Genomic DNA, 22,105 nt, shown 5'->3' on the forward strand with positions numbered 1-22,105 from the left:
GCAGGTTCTTCATCCTTTTACTTTCTGGTTTATCAAGGGCATCGTTCAAAATTCACAGAGACATTTTCAGCCAAGTTCATTTTTATGATCTTGATTTGTAAAGCATGCTATCTTTCTGTATCTTTTCATGTCACTGAATTTAAAAAATGATAAACAGTTCTGCAAGCACCAGCAATCTATGGGTTCATACCTCTGTCAACATATTCAAAGGATGCAATTGCATTCACAGAATAACAAACTCTGTCATGTAGACTATGAACAGCATTTTAGCATTCTTCAAAAGCTCTTAGCTCTGTAGTTTTTGTTTTGCTCTGTTTGCATTCATGGTATAAATACTTACCTTTAAAATGGATTTAGAAAGTGCTTTTCTAGCACTTAATACTTAAATGGTGAAAGTTAATTTCTCAGGATGTTAAGTTACTTATACCAATCTCTGCCTTAGTTCTACTAATTAATTGGACTTGTATAAGGAAGATTTGTAGAATGATGGAAGTAAACATAGAAAATAAGAGTATTGACAAGGCAAACTCAATGGGTGACATAATGAACCAGTTTATTTTCACATAAAGAATGTCTGGATTTTCTCAGTATTGCTGAATGAATATTATTTTCCTTTCAGGATGGCTGCATATTGCCTGTGCAGGTACTTCAGGCTGAAAATTGCAGTTCTTAATTTATTTTTTTTAGAAAACTAGACTTGTGTTAGCATATTTACCCCATGCATACTATTAATTCCTAACCAGATTCTGGCTTTTCTCTGACAACATCTACCATACATAGGTATGGGGGGTGAAACATATGTAAACATGTTATTTAGAAAACTAATCGTCTTATTATGCAGCTCTTGGGATTTCCCCACACGTTCTTGGGTTGTATTGTACTCTTTAGTGTTACCCATGTGTATTACCAAGGAGCCTTATGTATATATGATTGTCAATATAAAACTAAACTCTGCTACTGAAGGTGCTTTGAAGTTATCTCCACTTTATGCTGCAAGAAAGCCATAGTTCCAAAAGAGAGCCATGTGTCAGTTTCCTGTTTACATCTTTATGAAAGACTAAAGTGTTTTCCCAGGTATTTGCTATTGGGCCTTAGACTTGTCATGCTTGGTAAAGTATCAGAGTTTCTGTTTCTGTTATCTTGATGAAGGCTGTCATAGCTTCCGAGGTATGTTAGACAATTTTGAGGATTTCCCAGCAAATGGAATGTTTTAGCCTTCTCTAGCTATCAGTCAGCTTGATGGTTCTGACTTAAGATATTAGTATCTTGACACCAAAGCACCTGGAGGTTGTGAAATACTATGGATAAGGTTTTGTAGCTGAGCTTTACTTGGGCTGGGGGAGGAAGAGGAGAAGAGTGCTATAAATACAAAGCTGCAACCCTTGAGAGTCAAAGGAGTGAGACTCAAATGGAAAAACAAATGTTACATAGACGAGGGGCGCTATTAACATCTTTAAACATTTGGGCTGCAGCCTGTATCTTCCTGTAATTAAAGGAGGAAGCTTCTTTCCCCAACCTGCAAGTAACAGTTTCAGGGTAGAGAACATAGTGTGAGATACTGAGAGAGCTGAGGTCTTACCTACCCGTTTACCCCTATAATTTGCATTTACAACACTTAGCCCACCAAAAGAAATTGCATTTGCAGAATCAAGCCTCTTGACTCTCCATATTTCCCATAGATGGAAAAAGGGTGCTGAGATTGGCGTTGGAAGCTAAATTGCAATTTAAAAGTCAATTGTTATGAAGTGTTTCTGAAAATTTGATCTGATAACCCATGAAGACTTTTGGTTGCTAAATAGGATGCGTGTAGATCATAGGAATAATATTTTCATAGAATCATTAAGGTTGGAAGAGACCTCCAAGATCATCTAGTCCAACCATCCCTCTACCGCCAATGTCACCTACTAAACCATGTCCCAAAGCGCCAGGTCCAGCCTTTCCTTGAACAGCCCCAGGGACAGCGACTCCACCACCTCCCTGGGCAACCCGTTCCAATAACTAACTAGTCTTTCTGAGAAGAAATGTCTCATTTCCAACCTGAACCTCCTCTGGTGTAACTTGAGTCCATTTCCTCTAGTCCTATCACTAGTTATCTGTGAGAAGAGGCCGACCCCCAGCTCCCCACACCTTTCTTTCAGGTAGCTGTAGAGAGTAATAAGGTCTGCCTTGAGCCTCCTTTTCTCCAGACTAAACAACCCCAGTTCCCTCAGCTGTTGTTGACTTGTGTTCCAAGGTTTTCTAGGCTTAATAAGAATTGCTTGTAAACTGGTTAAGGATTTATGAAGGAACTTGCATCAGATTAAGTGGATTGATAAACTGATTATAATTTGAGCATTTTAGGCAAGACTTGTGCAACAGTTCAGAAAGTGAATTTTATTATTGCTGTGTCAGTTGTTAGTTCTATTTCTCTATTCTTCAAAGTCCCTACAAGCTGGACCAGCTATAACCCAACACATTTTATAAACCATTTTAGCCTCTTTGCTTTTAACAGAGAAATGCTTATTTGCATGATGGCCAAATGATTCTTCTCTATTGAGGTATAATTTTGGTTTTTACAAGTTCCTGTAAAACTGCCAGTAAGCTTTCAATAAATAGAATTGTTAAAATTATGGGTTAATGTTTGCTGCTAGGTGGAGAACACATTAAATTTAATGAAAGATTTTGAAGGTTTGAGTGAAGTATAAGAGTATTTTGAAAATTTCCAGGCGAGGATAAACACCCTCATCTTGATTGAAATATGTTTTATAACTCCTGTTTCAAATTCTTCCCCATTATCCTCAGATTTCAGACTTTTCCCCTCAACAGTGTGCCATTGACAAAACTGATGTTCATTTTATGAATCTTTGATTTTGATATAACTGCATCTCCTGATAAAGACTCTCTCGAAGTTTTGCTATCTATTTCTATTGCACTTGTCAGCTTTATGGGATGACTCTGAATTTTCATAAACCGAGGTGCTGAGGAAAGTCACCTAAGAAGCTGTTAAGGTTCTGGAATAGTCTGTGAGCAGTTTTCCTCCTTTTTTTGCTGATAGTAACTTTACTGCAGCTGACAGTTTAAATTAAACACGTGAGTAACATTTCTTTTCCACCCTCTAGGTTTACACTGCTTCCATTCACCAGGTAATTGCTGGCTGTATTGTGGTCATAGGCATGATATTTGTCAGCTTCCAGACTTGACTGAACCAGAAATGCTGAGTTTTCAAGTTTGAAGCTCTTCTTTTATAAATTGTACTGTAGTCCACGAAAGAATAAACCTAAAATCCTATAAGCTTCTTCAATCTTCAGAACTCAAAGATCTGAAATGGTCTTACATCCTTACGTCATTTCTCTATTGAGGAGTGAATGATATCTGCAGTAGCTAGAACAGAGTATGTAGAGTACTGAATGTTATTTGGAATGCATACTTTACCTCATTTTCCATTTGCTGTGGTATCTGAAGTACGAAGCACTGATAGTTGTTAATGACAGCGTGCCAGAGGGTGGGTGTCAGTTCTTGGGTTCCAAGTCATGCCTTATAACTCACTTTGTCTAAGTTCTCGAGGCCACTTCCTGCATGTAAGGTCTTTCATATGAGACACGAGTAATAATGCTACAAGAATAATTAAAGTATGTCTAAGCTGGAAAGATTGAATTTCATAACTGTTGGGACTCCAATGTTTGCTTCCAATTAAATAGCATAAAATGAGAAGGCTCAGTTATTAGACTCATGAAATTGGAGTTATTTAACATTTTCCCTCATCCCTGACTGCTATGAAGCACTGTGGTTCAGTGACCAGAAAACAATTTTTAAGGTAATCTTTGAAACAGATTAACGTAGGCTTTAGTGGCACATAAAAGCTTCCTACCTACTATTTTATTTTCTATTTTAGCTTATTTGTTAACAGTTAAAATTAAATTTCTGAGGTAGGAGAACTTGCACAAAAATGGCAAATGCAGAAGAAAATGTTCTTTTATCGTACTTTACATCCAGATCACACTTCTCTTCATGTCATCTGAAGATGCAGCTGTTCTTTCAGATAGTTAATTCATGCCACCCACAATTAAAATGTCCTCTCTATTTAAAAAATGCTTCTCAGCATGTCTAAAAAGGTTGTCTAAACAATGGCTTGTTCACAGTGAGAGAAAAGCTCTTAATGCTTTATAGAAGACTGATGCAATGACTTGATTAGAAAAATCTGTCTATCTGATTTCCAAGTTGTGTATTGTCTTGTATCTTGGCAGTTAGTTAAAAAACAGATCTCCCTGCTTTGAAGCCAGAGATGGTAAGTTACACTGTAGTTGGGATTTCTGGAATATACAACATTTACAAGTACATTCATAGTGATCTCGTTAAACACAGCTGTTTCTGTCCAACACTTTCTTACACCAAATTACTACTTTTGTTATAGGTACTCAGGGATAAGCAGTCCAAAGTTTCTGGTTTTGACCTTTGATTATCCATAAAAGGAAGTTGTATTGCTGAGTCCTTTAAGGAAAGCATCATCACAAGACTTGTTTATTTAGTAGTGGTTGGGCACTTGGAAAATAATGAAAAAAATACTTTTTTTTGTTCTTTAAAGTTGATGAAAAGACTGAGTTGTCACAACTCTTATGACAGCATCTCATTTTAACCTGGCTGCATTCTGGAATTTACCGCCCCAAGTTAGACACCTAGGTCAAGGTGTCTTGCTGTTCAGACCGGATGATAATTATTGCTTGTGGAGGGAGGGTTATTTCAGTCCCTGTTCAGTGAAATATGGAAACATGCACTGAAGCAGGAGCCTTGATCGGTAGGTCTGTGATGTGTATTTCCAGGCTTTGGCTCACAGAGGCCATTATTCCCTTCTGAACTGCCAGAGCTTCAACTGAAGGGTCATGAAGGGTATGTCATAGTGTGGAAGTTAGTTCAGTTGGTAGGTAAGAGCCTTCTGCCATCTGGGCTGTTTTCCAGCAGTTTAGTAGCTAAAGCAATGGCCAGCCATAGCTTCTGCACTATTTTAAAGCACTGTTCACAATTAAGTGTTGTGAATTTCAAGTAGGGGACTACCTTTTTGCAGTACAGAAGCAAGACATCTGAATGGCACTGCTAGTTGGGTTTAGGGTAAAGGTGTCTATTTTCCTTTTTCTGTGATTTGGTCAGTGTGAGGACACCTGTCAATCCTTCCCATATATTCTTAATTACCCTATGTATTAAGTGAGTAATAGAACCCTCAGGGCTTGTGGGGTTTGCAGTTTCAAGATGCTTAAGAATTGAGTACCCCTGTTCCAAACATTGTTGTGTCTAGATCCTTTTGAAAGACCAGAGCACCTGAATTCAGTGAACTTGATCTGGTGCACCTGTGGTGCTTAAGCCTAAACATTTTTCTACTTTGAAAGGGCTAAGCCTTTCATCCCTTTCCCATTATCAGTTCTGTGCACAGATATGCTCAGTGCGATTGTCATCATATTCCTTAGAGATGGCTGCAAGCGTGTGTGGCAAAGGGCTTATGACATTGATGTGAGTTTTACATGAGGGCTGCTAGCAGCTGAATGCTCTTGTTATACTTTGAATCCCAATGACTCCACTACTAGCATGTTGCATATGGAAGGAAGTTTATTCCTACGAAAACTATTAAATAATGACTGTTCATCTTGTCTCTTTCCTTATCTTCTGCTTGTTAATAAAAGCATCACTTTCATGTAGCTTGAATGTTTTTTGAGGGAGGCACCATGGTGGTAAAATCCCTGCCACACTGAAACCAATAGGAACTGACTTAGGATTTCACATTTAGCCCAGCATATTTATTAATATTTGTTACTTTGGGAAAAATATGCATCTCATTTAGGAAGACCTATTTGCATGCCAATCCTCATGCCCCTTTTCAACAGCTATTTTTGTCCTCATTCAAAAACAAGATGCCTATAGTCTCATTATACTAAATGTTTAAATCAATCACTTTCCTATCTTGTAATGTGCAATAGCAACAAAAAAATCCCCCTTCCTGGGAGCTATACTTTGAGGCATACTGCAGGTTGCTGCAGGAAAAATGAATTTGCACTATAGAGGAGTAAATGTGGTGTAGTCATGAAAACAATGGAGATGTTTCACCTCTTTCTATAAAATATAAAACAGCCTGGATTTTATTAGGCTTGTCTCCCCTTGTCCTGGGGTGGCAATTTCCTGGACTCCTGTGCTTCATGTCTGTCACGAGATTAAGGAAGGAATGAAGAATCACGGTACAAACAAAATCAGCATGTAGCAGGACAAATAGCAATCTATTCAGAGCTCATCACTGTACAATTTAGGATTCATTGCATTTTGGTACTATATTTAATTTAATGAGGATAGCAGCTGCTCTGCTATTTCTTATAGAAGTCACAGTATTATAACGCCACACAGAGGGGCTTTGTTTATTTTTATCAGCACAGAAGACTGTATATTCAGCAAGTAGTATTTCAGGGGAAAAAAATGCCTATGTTAAGAGACTCTTCAATTATTCCCCCAGCTCCAAATGACTTCCACCCTTATCTCTCCACTAGTCTTCATTATTCAAAAACTCATTTTACCATTAAATTATAAGAAAATATTTTCCACAGATAATGGAAATAAAAAAGTCAGGGACAAGTCAATAAACCATTATGAGAATCACAAACACAATTTTACAAAAATGGCATATGGCCTGCTCAGAGCTACAGTTGTATTGCTCTGGTCTATGAGAAGATTAATGATTTAGCAGTTTTTATTTTTTTAGCTTTACAGAAGAGTAGCTTTCGAGTTGATTACTACTCTTTTTTTCCTGAAGCCCTATGAAAGAAGGGTTTGGGCTGGTCAAGTGAAGTCTAGTATGACTAGATTGCAGTCTAATACCTTAAACCAGCACTGGATTTCAAGGAGCAAAAGACTTCAGGCTTTTGTATTAATTTGGTATGTGCTTGTGTAGATGTCCCTATAGGTCAGACTTTCCATGCTGATCACAGTATAAGAAAAAATTAGTGCTTTTAGATGTGATAGTGCTTTTACATGTGACAGTTCTTTAACACCTCAGTAGCATTGTCACTTCCTCCTACACAGCTCTTTCCAGTAGGCAGAGGGTTGATGATCTGTTTTTGCAGTCCTCTGTGAAAGTGAGATTCCAACTGAATACAAATTTCACATCATGAGAAGACAGAGGACCTCTAAGTAATTATATGTGGTTATACAGCAGTGGTGTTCTTTGGGATGGTGGAACTGTATGAAGGATCTACCTGTTGCAGGTTATTGCATATTCTGTGGTGTCTCATACAATTTTGGTCAGTTTTGCCAGGCAGGTGACATTTCCTAAGTAATCATTCTGAGGACTAACAAAGGTTACATTGTGCATCTAAACTGGAAGTCCATTATGTGACTGCTTGTAAAGGACTTGTAGTAGAAATGGCTGGCTGCTTCATTTTTCTTGGCACAGCATAGGTCCAGAGAATGTTAGTTGAATCTGCAATTTATTTCCCGTTACAAGAGGTAAGAGCTGTGTTTACAGTGAAAAGAGAAAAGGACAAAGTGAAACAGGTTAAGCGAAATTATTAAGAATTGAAATTGGCTGACGTTCTAGTGGGAGATGTTTGGTTCTTTACCATGAACTTGAATATTTTCTGGACTTGTAGGAGAATTTAAAGATATACAGATTTAAAAAACAAACAAACAAACAAAAAAACAACAAAAAAAACACCATCATATGCCACTGTTATATTTGACTCAGCTAATTGTGAAGAAATTTTAACCAAAACATATCAGTCAGTGGAAGATCTTTCTGACATGTTATAATTCTCTAACTATTCAATAATGTTTATTCATGAAAGTAAGTCCTACTCAGCTGAAACATCTTGCAGTGAATTTAGGTAACAGAGCTGTGCTTTTAAAGAAATGAGTTAATTTGACATTTAAAGTGCTGTTTCTGTTATGATTAAAGGTTTTGGTGACAACACTGACACTAGTGATTTCATGGGTATTTTTTGAGTAATGCTGTTAACACATGTTGACTGAATACTTGAATATGATGTGAAAGATGCTGTAACCTACGTGATGAGATGGTGTACACATGATTTGATTTGTAGCTTATCCCACGTATTGGTAACTTGGGCTTTGGAAGGAAAAATCTGTTTGCCAAGAGGTGGAGAATATGCTCAGTTTCCCTGTATAATTTTGGAAAACGGCATTCAGTCTGTTATAACACTGTTTACCTATTCATGCTTAATATGAAATTTTGTGAAACACTATTTTTACATTTGGCATTCCAGGTAGATTTCAAGACTTGTCTTATGTTTCAATAAAACTTCTGACCTGCTGCTCCCTAACCATTAGGTTTACCCAAGAACATCCGTAGTACTGCTGTTCTGTTTTCCCTATGTGAACCCATCTGCAAATTTGCACACGTATAAATAGCCACAGTCATGCAGAAATGGAGACATTCTTTGCTCTCTTCCCCTAGGCAAATCAGACACTGAGGTTCTCAATGTGATTTTTATTTACCCATAGGAAGAATTCATGATGAAATCTTGCTAGCAGGATTTCAATTCCAGCATGGCAAAATGTTGAAAACCAAGGAATTGTCTTCCAGTGATACCTGCTTTCCCCTTCACACTTTAATTTCTGGAAAAGTAAAATAACAAAACCACTATATTCTTCCCTTCCCAAATCACATGAATGGTGGGGAAGAGGGTGTCTGTTTTTGACTTTCAATGTTCTGTGTGAAAGAATTATCAAGAGTAGGCTCAGCAGTAAACAAAACAGTAGGGTTATTCTGGTGGAATGTGCTTAACAGTTGCTTACTATAGGAGCTTCTGAGGAAAGCCTGTTTACCTGTAATAATTCACTTAGTTTTCTGGTCCTTATAATGCAGCTCTTAAGTAAAATGGCATGTATTTCATAAGATTTTTTTGATCTGAGACTTATAGCATCTGGCTTAGTTCTTACAACTTTATTCTTTCAACTGTATGTAGACAGTGTTATTCTTGGGCTGAACATGTTATCTCCTGCACAAGTTTTATAGAGGGTCTCTACAGACGTCTAATCATATTCATATCCATTTTTCTTGAATTTTACTGGATTATTCACTTCATTGAACAAAGGCAATTGTAAATCTCTTGAATTTATTTTACAGGACATAAAAATCTAGCCCTTTTAATATCTCTAATGTATATTGTAACTTTGTTTCACTGAATTGGTATAGTACTCTAGCTGGCCGCCTCTTAGACAGGAGGGCTCAGTAGGTTTTCCAGTGTTTTGTATGTTGTGTGTATAGTTATTGCTTGGTATCAGTGTGGAACTTAATGAGTTTGAAGCAGACAAATACTTTCAAAATGTTTTTTTTCTCCCTTTGACATGCTGAAATTTTCCTTTTGTTTTGATATTTTTGTTTATAAACTACCTGTTTTTCATAAGTCTTCATAGGTAGTCTGTTTTAATGAAATGTATTCTAGAATAATGCATGAATTCTGTGGCTAGATGTATGTGTAGTTCCACATCTGTACCAGCGTGTTTGTTTTCATTGTTTATGCATCTATATACAGGATAGAAGCAGCAGCTGTGCACTTACAAAGGGGGCAGGCAAGAAAAACAACTGAGGTGGTTGGATAAGTATGCAGGGAGTGGGTGGTTAGGACAGGAAAGGTAAGAAGACAGCAGAATAGGTCATGGCTCACTTGCCTTGACTCATCAGCTGTTGGCTTGTCCTTCCAAACTTAAGTAGAGTTATCTAGAGGGTTAGGTAAAAATGGCTAATTAGTCTGTAACACCATTGGAGTGAAATTGCTATCTGCAGCATCCTTTAAAACATATCTGTGATGGCCTGAAACATGAAGTGATTTTACAGTGTAATTATTTTACTGAGGGAACATCTCAATAAGGAAGTTCATATCAAAAATTTCTCTTTTGTAGTATTCATTGCTTTCCTTTTATTCCTTGTGTGTCACACTAGGTAGATCTTAGAAAAAGATCTTAAATCTTAGATCTTAGAAATTAAATCTACCAGGTATTCATGGGTACTCATGCTCATCACTCTTCACCTCTAATAAGCAAAGATATGTTTAATCTTTCCTGTAAATCAGCTTCTCAGTCTTATCACTCCTCACAGCAGCTCAAGCAGAATTGGAAGAAGCCAGCTAAGATATTTCATCCTCTTTGCATACTTTTCACTTTTAATGCACAACAAATACATTGTTTAAAATAATTAACAGCTAGCTTTCATAACACTTTGTAATGTGTGTTTTACTAGCAACTTTTACCTTCTGCAGGTGTTTTGGTATATTTGTTGCTAATCTCCAGATTTCTCAACAAATGCAAAGAATAAAGCAGTAAAACATCAGGAGCAGAGCAAATCTTTGAGCTAACCAGTGTTTTTGGCTTGAACAGACCAAAATCTGTAGTGTAAAGTAGGGAGCAGGGGATGCTTACCTGGTCAAGGAAGAGGTGTATGTAAAGTGAATCATTGTTGTAATAAAATGCATATCTTTCTGCAGATCTTATTTTCAGAAATCTCAAATTCCTTTTCAGTAATTTCAGAAGTCATGTGCATATTATTAAAGCTTGCATACCACTAAGAAAATATGAAATACTCAAAAGTCAATGCTCTGTAGTGCAGAGTGCTGCTACAGCATTAGTTGTGCTCTAGAAATTGTCAAAGTATCACAGTATAATTTGGTTTGGAAATAACTTTTTTTTTTAGCACGTGTCAAAAGAGTTAATGGAACCAAGGCTGTGTTTTTGCCTGTTACCGAAGCCTTATGTGTACCATATACAGAGAAATTTAATGAGAAAGTACTTTCTAGAGAACCACTTCATAGCTACAAGAATTGTGTATAGAGGTATGCCAATTTCAGTTAGTATCTAGGCCATATCAAATTGACACAGTGCCTTTGGGAGCTTTTTCCCACGTAGTATGCAGTTTTTTCGAAGCTGTACTCTGCTGACTCTGAAAGATGCAGTTTGCAACTGTCTTCAGTCGTATAAGCAGAAGGACTTGGACATGACCTTTGAGAGTGATTGCCTTTCTCTTGACATCTTACAAGTGGGACTGTTGAAGATAGATTTTCTTCAATAAAAAAACAGATGACGGGATTCTCAGCTTCAGGATTCTGTGCTTGCCCCCCTTGGCATAAAAACTGTGACCTTTCAGATGCTTCTAAAATGCGGGGGAAGTTTTTGTTTATTCAGATAGCAAATCCTAAACTCGCACATTTATTCCACAGCAGGAGTATGTGTGAAAGTATTTTTGTAAGTGCTATTTCAATTCGTTCCTATGAATGCAATGTTTAAGTCCTCAGTTCTGGTTCTTGGCTTCACTACAGCTTCCAGCTACAATTATAAAGAAATTCCTCGTTGGCTGAACTATGCTGAACTATGATCAATGCAAGTGGTAGCTGTGAAAGTTGTAGCACTGAATCTCTGGCAAATCTTTCTCTTTAAATTGTGCAAAGTGTAGAGTGATGGAGGTGAAAGCTGTACACTGAACAGCCTGTTGCTGTGTTTCGCAAGTCTTGCCTCCAGATCACGGGAGCGCTTGAGATCTTGGGTATTCAGGTGTTGATTTTTGATGCAGAGGAGGCGTCCTTGGCAGACTTAAACCTGAGCAGTTCAAGTGTGTTCAAAGTTACAAGCAACTGAAAAAATGTTACAGTGAAGGGAAAGGAAGATCTTAAATATTGTCTTTTAAGTCTGCTCTTTGCATGCATACAAACTTGAAGCAACAATCAAGGACACTGTTACCTTGGAAGCTGGCAGGGCTTTACCAGAAGCTCTGGTCTTGGCTATATAAATGTACATTACTGTGACCTTTCTTTTATAAGGTATTCTCACAAATGCTTATAAGAAATCCTGATTACAAGACAAGATGTAAAGGGATCTTGCAAACTTCATTGGGGTATAGGCACGGCTTGAATCTGAAGTTTTAGTTATTTTAAAAAAAATCTGAAATAACTTACTCTATATAAATATCCAAGGAGGTCAGGTAATCTGCTTAATACATTTGCCGACTTTGAAAGTTACCACCTGTTAGCAGTACAATAATGCCTAAATACTACATCAAATGTTCTTGTAAGACATTGAGCATCTGTAGGAAAAACTTGACTCTTCAGTAGTATGTGGTGAAGATGAGTAGGAGTTTATCTGGCTGTCTAAATGTGGAAAAACATGCTGGCTGGCTCATTTTTCTTGATTTAGCTTCAGTATTAAAAGAAATTTGGTTTGTGTTATGAAGCTTGCTGATTAAAAAAAAAAAAAAAAAAAAAGCCTGGATGGCATGATGTTAAAGCGGAGTACAAAGCAAGCATGTAAAGAGGCCACTCAGTTTTTGCTGATCCTTTGTGTGAGGAGGAAGAAAAATATTTGCTTTTCAATTCCTCTTCCTTACCTGCATGACCCAAACCTGCATGACAAAAGCCTCTCACTTAAGTGGTAGAGTTTTTAGAAGGACAGCTCTGTCATTAGTTACCAGATTTCCCATCTCCTCTATGTTTTAAAACTGGCTGTTGTCTGGAAGCTTCATTTTGTAGGTGAAATGATCAACTCTACAGAGATCGGGGGTGGGAAGGGAATCAGTTGATCACAAATATAGTAATTGCTCTGACTTGTAATTTGTGGGGGGAAAAAAATGTGTACTTTCAATGTATATTTGAGTAGTTGGTTGCTAATTCAGCTTGAAAGGGGACAAATATCACCAAATTCATAACCTGACTAGAAATTTATATGACTACTACTGGAAGATTTATTTTTGAAAAAGAACTGTTGATGCCCATAAAATAAAATTTGTAAAAGATTCAAGGAAGAAAAGCTTTATTTTTCTTGCCTTTAAAGTGGGAATACCAGGCGCTTTTTCTGTTTTCATCAGTAATAGTTTCCTTCAAGTTGGGAATAAAAACCCAGGCAAGCAAAAATGGCTTGTACGGAACAAGCTTGATTTCATTTATGCCACTTATTCTGAGATACCTATAGAAGCTAGAAGCTAATCTAGAGATATCAGGATACAAAATAAAAATCAAGCTTACATTTTTGTCCAGTTACAGGCTGCTCATGTAACTTTTTGCAGGCTTCTATGTGCAGTAGTTCAATGCATCAGTACACTCACGTTGGTGTATGAGTTTATAATGTCCCATGTCTCTAGCAAGAGCTACATTTTTTTATTTGGATAAGAAAAATGAAAATTCACAAATGTTTTTGATTCTTTTCCTAAAAAATTACATCCTTGAGTAGCAGGCTTTTCAATGTAAACTTACTTCAGTTATCCTGTTCTTCAACCTGAAATAATTCTGCATACAAGTTGGCTGCCTGTGAAGTTCATTGCTTCTTAATAAAAGGCGTTTTATCTTCACCAGAAATGCATGCATGCACACACACATACACACACACACACAAAAAAAACCAACAAAAAACCACACCAAACAGCATTGCTTTATTAGAATCATCTTTGTGTGCCTCTTCTTTGATCTTTGTATCAATGTATGATATTGGTTCTTTCTGATAATATACAGGGATATACTTGTTTTAAATGGTATTTTCCATATAGTACATGGCATCAAGGTTGCTGTAATCTGAGACTTCCCTTGCCCCTACCCTGAACAAGGTACTAAATCACAATTTTTGTCCCAACAGGAGAAATTTATGTTAGAGGAGGAGGAAGCCTCCACACAAATGAAGATGACAAATGCTTTCAAGCATCCTATATATATGCTTGATTTTATTTAGTGTTTTATAGTTTATCTGGAAGCTGGAGAAGTAAAAAGCAAAAACAAAAAAGTGAACTTTACAAGATGTCTGTAAAATGAAAGGATTTGAAGATTCAGACTTCCATGTGTTTTGGTTAAAAATCTATCTACAGCCCCTATGTTCACTAAGTTTCATTGCGGGGAAAAAATGTGGGAATAGTATTTATCCTATGCCTCCATTTTCAGTAGCCACAGATAGCCCCATTGCTCTATAAGCTTCCTCCCCAAGTGATAAAGGCCTATGTTAATTGCCACTCAGTAGAAAAAAAATTTGAAATATCACCTTAAAATATCACTGTTCTAGTAATTTTTCTCTGTTACTTGGAGCTTATCCCAAAGAAACAAAAGGAGTAAGCTGAACCTCATACTCTAGTGTTCACTTAAATGAGAAGGTGAGCAAAAAGCCCAGAAAAGTTATTTTTGTCTGGTGTAGTGTTTGCATTTATCTGGAAAATCCATTTAGGTCTGGAAACAGATGCTGAAGGCATGACAGCTGACTTTCATGTGGGCTGGTGTTAATTCAGTATGCCATAACTTTTAGGATCTTTAATTGTTCTGGTACTTAAACATTCTTTAGTGGGACAAATTTTCCCTCCTCATTGCTTCCCTTTATTCCCCTTATTGCTCCCCCCACCCACAAAAAAAATGGTAGTGTTCAGAAAATTGCATGTACAATGTGTTACCTAGGTTAGTTTTGAAACCTGCTTACTCTGCTGTAGGATGGGATGGGAGTCTAAGGAAATATTCTGTATAATACAGTGGAGAAAAATAGATTTTTGTTGTGACCTTTAGGTTGAGCTTTTCTGTTCTGAACCATATTATTTTGTTAAATACAAGGGAACTGGGGCCAGCCTGTGACCTTTTGTTATCATGCAGCTTTGAGAAATGGCAAAAGTCATTCTGATGCTCAGAAGCTCTATTACAGAGAGATTTGTTTTTTAAAGGAAAAAAACAACCTTGAAGAGAATCAGAATTGTAAACCTGTACCAGAACAATATAAGTTTTCGATATTGGCATAAATTAAAGCTTTTTCTACAGATTCAGTAATGTCTGAAGTTAGCTGCAATCCACATTGTCCTCAGCCCCTTTTGATCCCAGAGATGCTCAATACCAGCTATAGATTTTCACCTCATAAATCCTTTCAAGTGAGGAAGTAGTAGCAGAGAACGGATGAAATGATTTATCCTTACTGTTCTGTGAATTTCCATTTGTGACCCTGTATCTTTTGCTATCATAGATGGTTTGCTTTTAACTGGTGTCTCGTTGGTAGCTTGCTAATGGGGAGAGAGTGATTGTGCAGAGGTAGGCTTTACTTTAATTATTGATGTTGCAATTTAATACTCTTTCTTAATCCCTCTTCCCACTCTGTGCTGAGGCTCATTGGATCCTCATGCTGAAAGATGTCCTTCCCTGATCTTTGCAGTGCAGGGTTGCCACTGAATGATGATGACAACATTCCTTGGGGTGCCAGACCCTACAAATGCAGCACCTGCTCAAGATTGCTCTTCCTCAGGAATGAAGTATTTGGGACTTCGCCTGTAATTCTGTAGTGCTTTGCAAAGCTCTTCTCAGTCACTGTGTTGGGATAGATTCAGGGCACTAGAAAATACTTTGTCTTGAAGCTACCTGTGACTCTGGATAAAATCAAAAATATTCCTTTTGTTTCATCGAGCAGGCTGCCAAACAAAGCTGCTCCCAGGTTGTCTCCCATGTTTCTCCAGAGGTGAGGTACCACCCCCTAAACAAGCTTGGTCCTTAGGTGTGTCTTTCTAAAATTAATGCTGAAGATTCTTCAGATAAATATTCCCCTCCTCAGTTTTACCAGAGAGGATCCCATTCTTTGTGCTTCTGACATTCTTCAGTTACCATTGATTTTGTTATGAGAATCTCTCTTCAGGCCTGTTTCTTTGGCGTGCATCATAATGAAGTGATAAGTGACACTTTGGGAATGCGTATTTCAAGCGGACCTTGGCGTATGGTGTATAAAATGCCATATCCACCTTATGCTAGAGCCCGCTTCTCTAACAAGAAAGGCTTTCTGGATATCATCGAATTCAAATATACTCTAGGCAATGTACAGATTTAGAGTTACTTGCACAAACCTGTTAATGGAAGCAGGGAATCCAGTTGTGTTACTAGCTCCTTAGAAACTACACCCATTGAGAAACAAATGTTTTTGATAGTGTTAGAAATGAAGGACCTCAAAACATGGCTTTCTGGAGCTGTGTGGATCTATTAGTTATTGATCTTAGAAATGATATGATGGTTCGAGTTGCATCCAGACTGAGTGGGATTGCTTTATTTTGTGTGGATTTGCTTTGTTGAAGGAAAGACCAGATGCACTCTCTTTTTAAAGTACAGTCTAAAGACTGAAATCTTACAGTTATGTAAACAATACTGGGAATTTTGGGTCTGTATCCAGTTTGTTGCTGCATTTCCAGCAGATGGGCTCAGAGTTTTAGATGATGTAGATAATGCGTATTCATGGTGTCACTAACTGCTATTCTGTTTTTAAACACCAGTTCCCTACATTTACCACTGCAGTCCTCATCTCCCCATGCTTTCCTCTTCTGCCCTGGGCTCTTGGGATCAAAGCTTTGTGAATCGTTAGGCCTGATACCAGAGGCCTAGCTGAGTTGTTAGTCCAGGACCAGGTAGACTGAGGGATTGGAGAAAAAGGCTCTAGGCTATCAGGTCTTCTGATACAGTACTGACCAGACAAAATCTAAAACAGCTAGACATTTCTCTCAGCTGGGATACATGCAACACTCAAATAATACTGTTTTTCTAAAGCTGTACCCTGAAAATGCCCGAGTGGTTATGGGGCTGGGCAGCCTCATAGCAGCTGTATGAGGGGAGTGAGAGCAATATGGTGGTGCTGAGCTGCCCGTTGGTGTCAAACCATCATGATTGTGAAGCACTACTCCGTATTAGTTTTGATTTAGACAACTGGCTGGTAGCAATGTGTTGCTCTTAGACTGATACAGATCCAACCAGGCCTCAACATGTCTGAGCTTTTGGTTCATCAGTTAGCGGAGCTGCTCCAGTCTGTATACGTTTACCAGTTCATTCAGCTGAAACATTTTATGACAACATGAGATACTTGTCTACTGGTCTACTTGAATGCAGCTGATCTCCAATATGGAGAGAAGGCCTAATTTCTCTTATGTGCCATTGTCAGCTTGGAATGCGACACGAAAAAGTGGCATGAAATCTCTAGTCCTGAAACGTGGAAGAACAGAAACCTATTTCACTCATCCTTTTCTGTCTATTTGCTTGCTTATCTGTAATATAGAAAGGCTTAAGTGTCACTGAATAGTGAAGGTCTCTTGTCTAGAATTTACAACTTTGGTGCTTTTTTTTTTTTTTGTGAGACCACTGGAGGTACAACTTAATCCTATTGCAATACATGGAGAGATTAAAAAAAATCTATCTGGTGACAGAAGAATGCTTGGTATAATAATACTATAGAAATTTGGTTTTTATAGCTGAAATATAAATCCAAGAACTGCATCTCATAATTCACATAATTAATAAGGTGTAGTTTTGTTTTTCTTGTTTTAATTTTGCTTAGCATCTAACAGCAAATCTGAATTGTCTATTTAATTTATGTGAAACCAGTGAGGCAAATGCAAGTTCTTTATTCACTGAAGGATAGTTAAAGTACTGGGAAAATGCAGGCAATGGAAGTTCCACCACACTTCAGAACAGATCTTGTATTTGGAATGTTTATAGGAGCAGTGTATCATGTCTTAGATTTTTAGTCCTGTTTGAAAAACATGGATAATTTTTTTCACTCACCATGATTAGGTGGAAGTGATCAGAACGCTAAAAATTAATATTGGGTAAACAATAGTGTTGCTTCTTAGTTTCACAGAATCATTGAATGGCTTAGGTTGGAAGGGACCTTAATGATCCAGTTCCACCCCCTCTGCCATGGGCAAGGACACCTCCCTCTAGACCAGGTTGCTTAAAGCCCCATCCAACCTGGCCTTGAACACCTCCAGGGATTCACATTCACAGATTCTCAGGTTTTTTGCTGGTCAATCTAGTTCTCTGTAAATGTAACTTGTTGTCTCTAGTCTGGATATGCGGACTTGGTCTGTACCAGAGCTTCTGTTTTTCTTTCAGCCATAAATATAAATTTGTGTTCACTGGTATTTTTGCCTTTATTCGTTGTTTTATGCCCTATTGATACCCTTTGGTTTCAAGACCATTCTCCTTGTTTGTGCTCTGGTACGAAGATTGCTGCATTTATCCGAGTGTCTACTGATGATAGTTAAATCTATAACATGAAAAGATAAAGAAAAGGTGAGGAGAAATCCACCTGTTTGCTTCTGTGAATTGCTTGATTGATTCAGGTGGTAGCTTTGGAAGTCATGGACATGTTTCACATACTTTTTCTTGAAGGGTCAATCATGTTGCAGCTTCTCTATTTATCTAGCATTGTGATTTGGCGACACACCTATTTTTATAGATGGGAGAAGATTATTAGTTTTATTATATTATTAGCGTATTATTTACTCTACTCAAGAATATTGTTTTGTATTTTATTTCTAGAGCAAATAACTACTGGGACTGAAAGGGTTTGCCCATTTTATCAGAGCAGGCAGTTAATCAGTCATGGACTACAGGGGCTTCTTTTGCTCTTTGTTTGCGCCTGTGCCATTTCTTGTTGTTTGGGTTGTTTCAGCACATTACATCATCCTGTCCAGAGCTCATGCAGAAATGTTAGCAATTCATCTTAGCATTTTTCCTATGTCAGCTGTGGTTGTAAACCAAACTAACGTCATTTTTCAAAATGCCACTTTCGGTGGCAAGGAACTGTATCCTGTAGTCCTTATTCAGACAGAAAAAAAATTATTTGCCAATTTAATGATACAGAATTGGACTCAACTGTCCATAATTATTTTGTTCCAAAGACCCCAGCTAATTTTAGTTACTATTTTCTGCCAATATTAAAAACAAATTGCATTGCCTTGTAGATCTCTTTTGCATGCTTGCAAGTATCTAAATGGTAATATGAGATGTGAAATTGTTCAGGTACAGATTTTAACAGCACAATTGACTTCAGGAATAACACTTCTGATTTATATTTGGGGTAATGAATCTGGTCTTGTGTACTTTCTTCTGTTTATTCAGGTTTATATGGGATTTTTTGACCTGCAGTCTAATGTAATCAGAACTCTGACTACATTGTCTGATCAGATTCAACCAAATTTGATAGCAGGGTGAGGAGCTAGAAGATGGTTGCCTTCAAATTTCGTGAAAGAAGGTAGCTAAGAGAAAACATTTCATGTCCAAGAGAACCGAGAGTTCGCAGTGTGAATTCCAACCTGTTTAACAACCTCCTTTTGAGAATTGTGATGATAATGACCTAAGATTGTTAGATATCGTGCTGTATTAGAAGCCAGATAATATAATGCCCTGTTAAGCATGCTTTTCTTTTTAGATTTTCCAATGTCTAATAAGGAGTGAACTTAAACTTCTTAGAATTATGGAGATCTCAGAAAGGCTTATGTGCTCAAAACTCTTCTGCTTTAAGTGGTGTCAGTTGACCTAATAAGGTATTACTTCTCTATACGCACTTTGTCTTGTCTCATAATGCAGGTAAAAATATCAATTCTCTGTGAGACATTTACAGAAGAAACAGGTGTCATTTGTTTCTGTTCAAATTTGTTTGTTTTATGGTCAAGACTGGCTTCCTTAGGGAGAAGAACTGCTTCTCCTTAAAACAACAACAAAATACATCTTAGAAGAGCTATAACTGTTAGTAGCTATTAAAACTGGTATTACAAAAACAGTCATACTTGTCATTAGGTACTGCAGCTTATAGCTTCCTTTATAATGAAAGAAGGTATAAGAATGTAGGAAATACCCCCATGTTAATGGATAAAACCAATGTCTCTTTTGAGTTTGTTTCCCACTTGCATAGTATCGCAAGCATTAATTTAATCTTTCCTCATAGGTTGGACAAATGATCACCATCATTTTGTATATTAGTATAATGGAAAGTGCAAAAAAAAAATGAGGAGCTAATTCTGGCAGGTTGCATTTACAATATCACTTTCATTTGGAGAAAGTGATTTTGGAAGTGAATCCCCTGGCTATTCTCACAGTTGTGGGTTAGGTTTGCACAATGGTTTTGGGGTGCACAAACCAGACAGCTTCCAGGATGGTCCTTTCTGAAAGGAGTCTTCTGAATATCTCATTTAAATCAGACTCAGGTATGACTGAATATCTTGTTGAAATTAATTGCAACAGCCAGATCCGTAAATGTATTTGGTTGTCAAGAAACCATCATGGAGGTACTATTGCTTAGCTGCCATCTTACCCTGCAGGGTCTTGTTTCTACAGTCAGTCATGTCTGAAGGGCTGATTAAACTCCTCAGGCCTCAAAACCATGTACCATTATAGTTGAGACTGAAGCCTGGTGTTTCCTGAAGTAGGATTATTGAACCCAACCATAGAGGAGTGTGAAGATTGTAATGTTCACATTTGATATGTGATCCTGTCATTTGAAAACAGCTATGTAGTATGCAAAACCGACTTCCACAGTATTTTCTACATTCCAGGTGAACCTTAAACCCATGCAAGACATAGGGATATGTTTGCTTATTCTTTATTAGCTTTCCTTTGTTTTAGAAATATTTAGGGCACAGTATTGCGTCTGTTTTTATGGCTTAGGCAGTTGCTGGCTATGAAATTAGTCTAACAGAATCTATATATGGTGACCGAAGGGACTAGGGGTCATGCTTTTTTGCTCACAATTCTGTAGTATCTTTGATCTTTGTGTAGTTTTGGGACAAGCTGATGACTCATAATATTCGCAGGGTATTATAATTGTTCCCCCTAACTTAAGATTTACAACAGAGTAAAAGCCTTTCCTGATTTTGATTGCTTTCCAAACAAAGGTGAATGGACTAGCTGGTTTAAAATAAAAAAGGGGGGGTGTGTGCAAAATCCAAGTGAGGATCTCTCCTGCATTTGCACCAAAAGCAAAATGTTTGATGAAACCCGTCTTTGTGTTTTTTGGACAGGAAAACAAATCAGATGTAGTAAGTCTTTACCTCAAAAGATCTGCTGTTTTAAGAGTTAAACAAAGCAACATTGCTTTTCTGGAGAGAGCAAATGAGTATGCAGTATTCTGAAGATGTTTAAAACAATTGAAGCCTAGGTTTCATTTACTTCATGCTTTTGTCCAAGGTATATTAATTTCTGACTGAAGAATGAATAGAAACCAAGAAAAGAACAATTCAAGTCATCCTTTTTTGCTTATTGAAAAGATAACTGAGTAGTCTAAACTGAGTACCATATATCAAAGTTCCTCTGCTCTAAGTCAGACCCTGTTGCTGAAATGCCTGTAGATATAAAGGACCCATTTTGGAGTCCTGATAGGAGAAAATACAGAGCTGAAAGATAGTTTGGGGTGTAATACTGAAGGGCCGACCTATATTTCAGGTCACCATTGGCAGTGTTTTACTTTTTCATCATAGTTTTATTTCAAAATTTCTTAAATCAATTTTCTTTGCTTCTGTAACCAACACTACTTTGCTTGAATAAGCTGGATTGTATTCTTTATGCTCATCTGGTTAGTCATTAGTATGAACACAAAACCTGAGAGAGATTGGGCACTAAGTTCCTTAGGAATACAAATTTGGCATCAAGCAACAGGCAGGTATACTTGTGGAGAGCTTGGACCTTGTGGCATTTTAGAAGTGAGGGCTTTGGATTCAGATAGGAAACTGAAAGTGTTGTCTACTGACTTTGTAGAGTGGAATCTGTATTAGTAGGTGGTTTCAATCAATTGGCAAGTAGTGAACAATGGGAAAACACCTTATGACTGAAATTATCCACATATATCCAGTCTGTTGTACTGAATACAATTTTGAGAACATAATTGCTGGGCACAGTAATGCTGAATCTATGCATAAGGTGCAAAAAGGAGCCTTTCTTACAAAGGCTTTGTGACATGTCTCTGAGAGAAGCCTTGTATCTAGGGGCAGTTTGAAAGTGCACCATTCTTTCCACTAAAAAATAAATAAATCTATTGAAGCAGAGCAAATTTTGTTTTTACATTTTGGTAAAAGAACCAAAGATCTTAATGCTTCAGGGCAGTCTAATCAATGTAGCTGTTCAGCTTGCATAAATTAGCATGAAGCAATGTCAATCTCCTGCCCAAGACTGCATGTCTGATAACAGTAATTGCTTAGACTGTAAGAGTCTGTAACATCAGGAAGTGTAACATTCAAGGAAGTGTATTTGGTCCAACAGTTGTAATACTGAAAAACTCAAGATCAGGATTCTGGTTCGAAAAACTCTGAAGTTACAGCTCTCAAAAAAATGGGGGGTGGTTTTCAAAGTTTACAGTAGTAACTTAGTAAACTATGACATTACAGAAATGGTTTGTGTTG

The 22,105-nt window shown here is 37.4% G+C and overlaps 1 long non-coding RNA gene across 1 annotated transcript in view; it reads left to right on the forward strand.

Moving 5' to 3' along the window:
- The window catches only part of LOC125184309 (uncharacterized), a 52,480-nt gene that overhangs the window by 7,136 nt on the left and 23,239 nt on the right, over nucleotides 1–22,105 (forward strand). Inside the window, exon 3 of the long non-coding RNA XR_010831525.1 lies at nucleotides 1–22,105. This exon is cut by the window's right edge and continues 23,239 nt beyond it. This is a non-coding gene — a long non-coding RNA (uncharacterized lncRNA).

Source organism: Anser cygnoides, chromosome 4 (genome assembly GCF_040182565.1).
Source record: "Anser cygnoides isolate HZ-2024a breed goose chromosome 4, Taihu_goose_T2T_genome, whole genome shotgun sequence".
Taxonomy (NCBI): domain Eukaryota; kingdom Metazoa; phylum Chordata; class Aves; order Anseriformes; family Anatidae; genus Anser; species Anser cygnoides.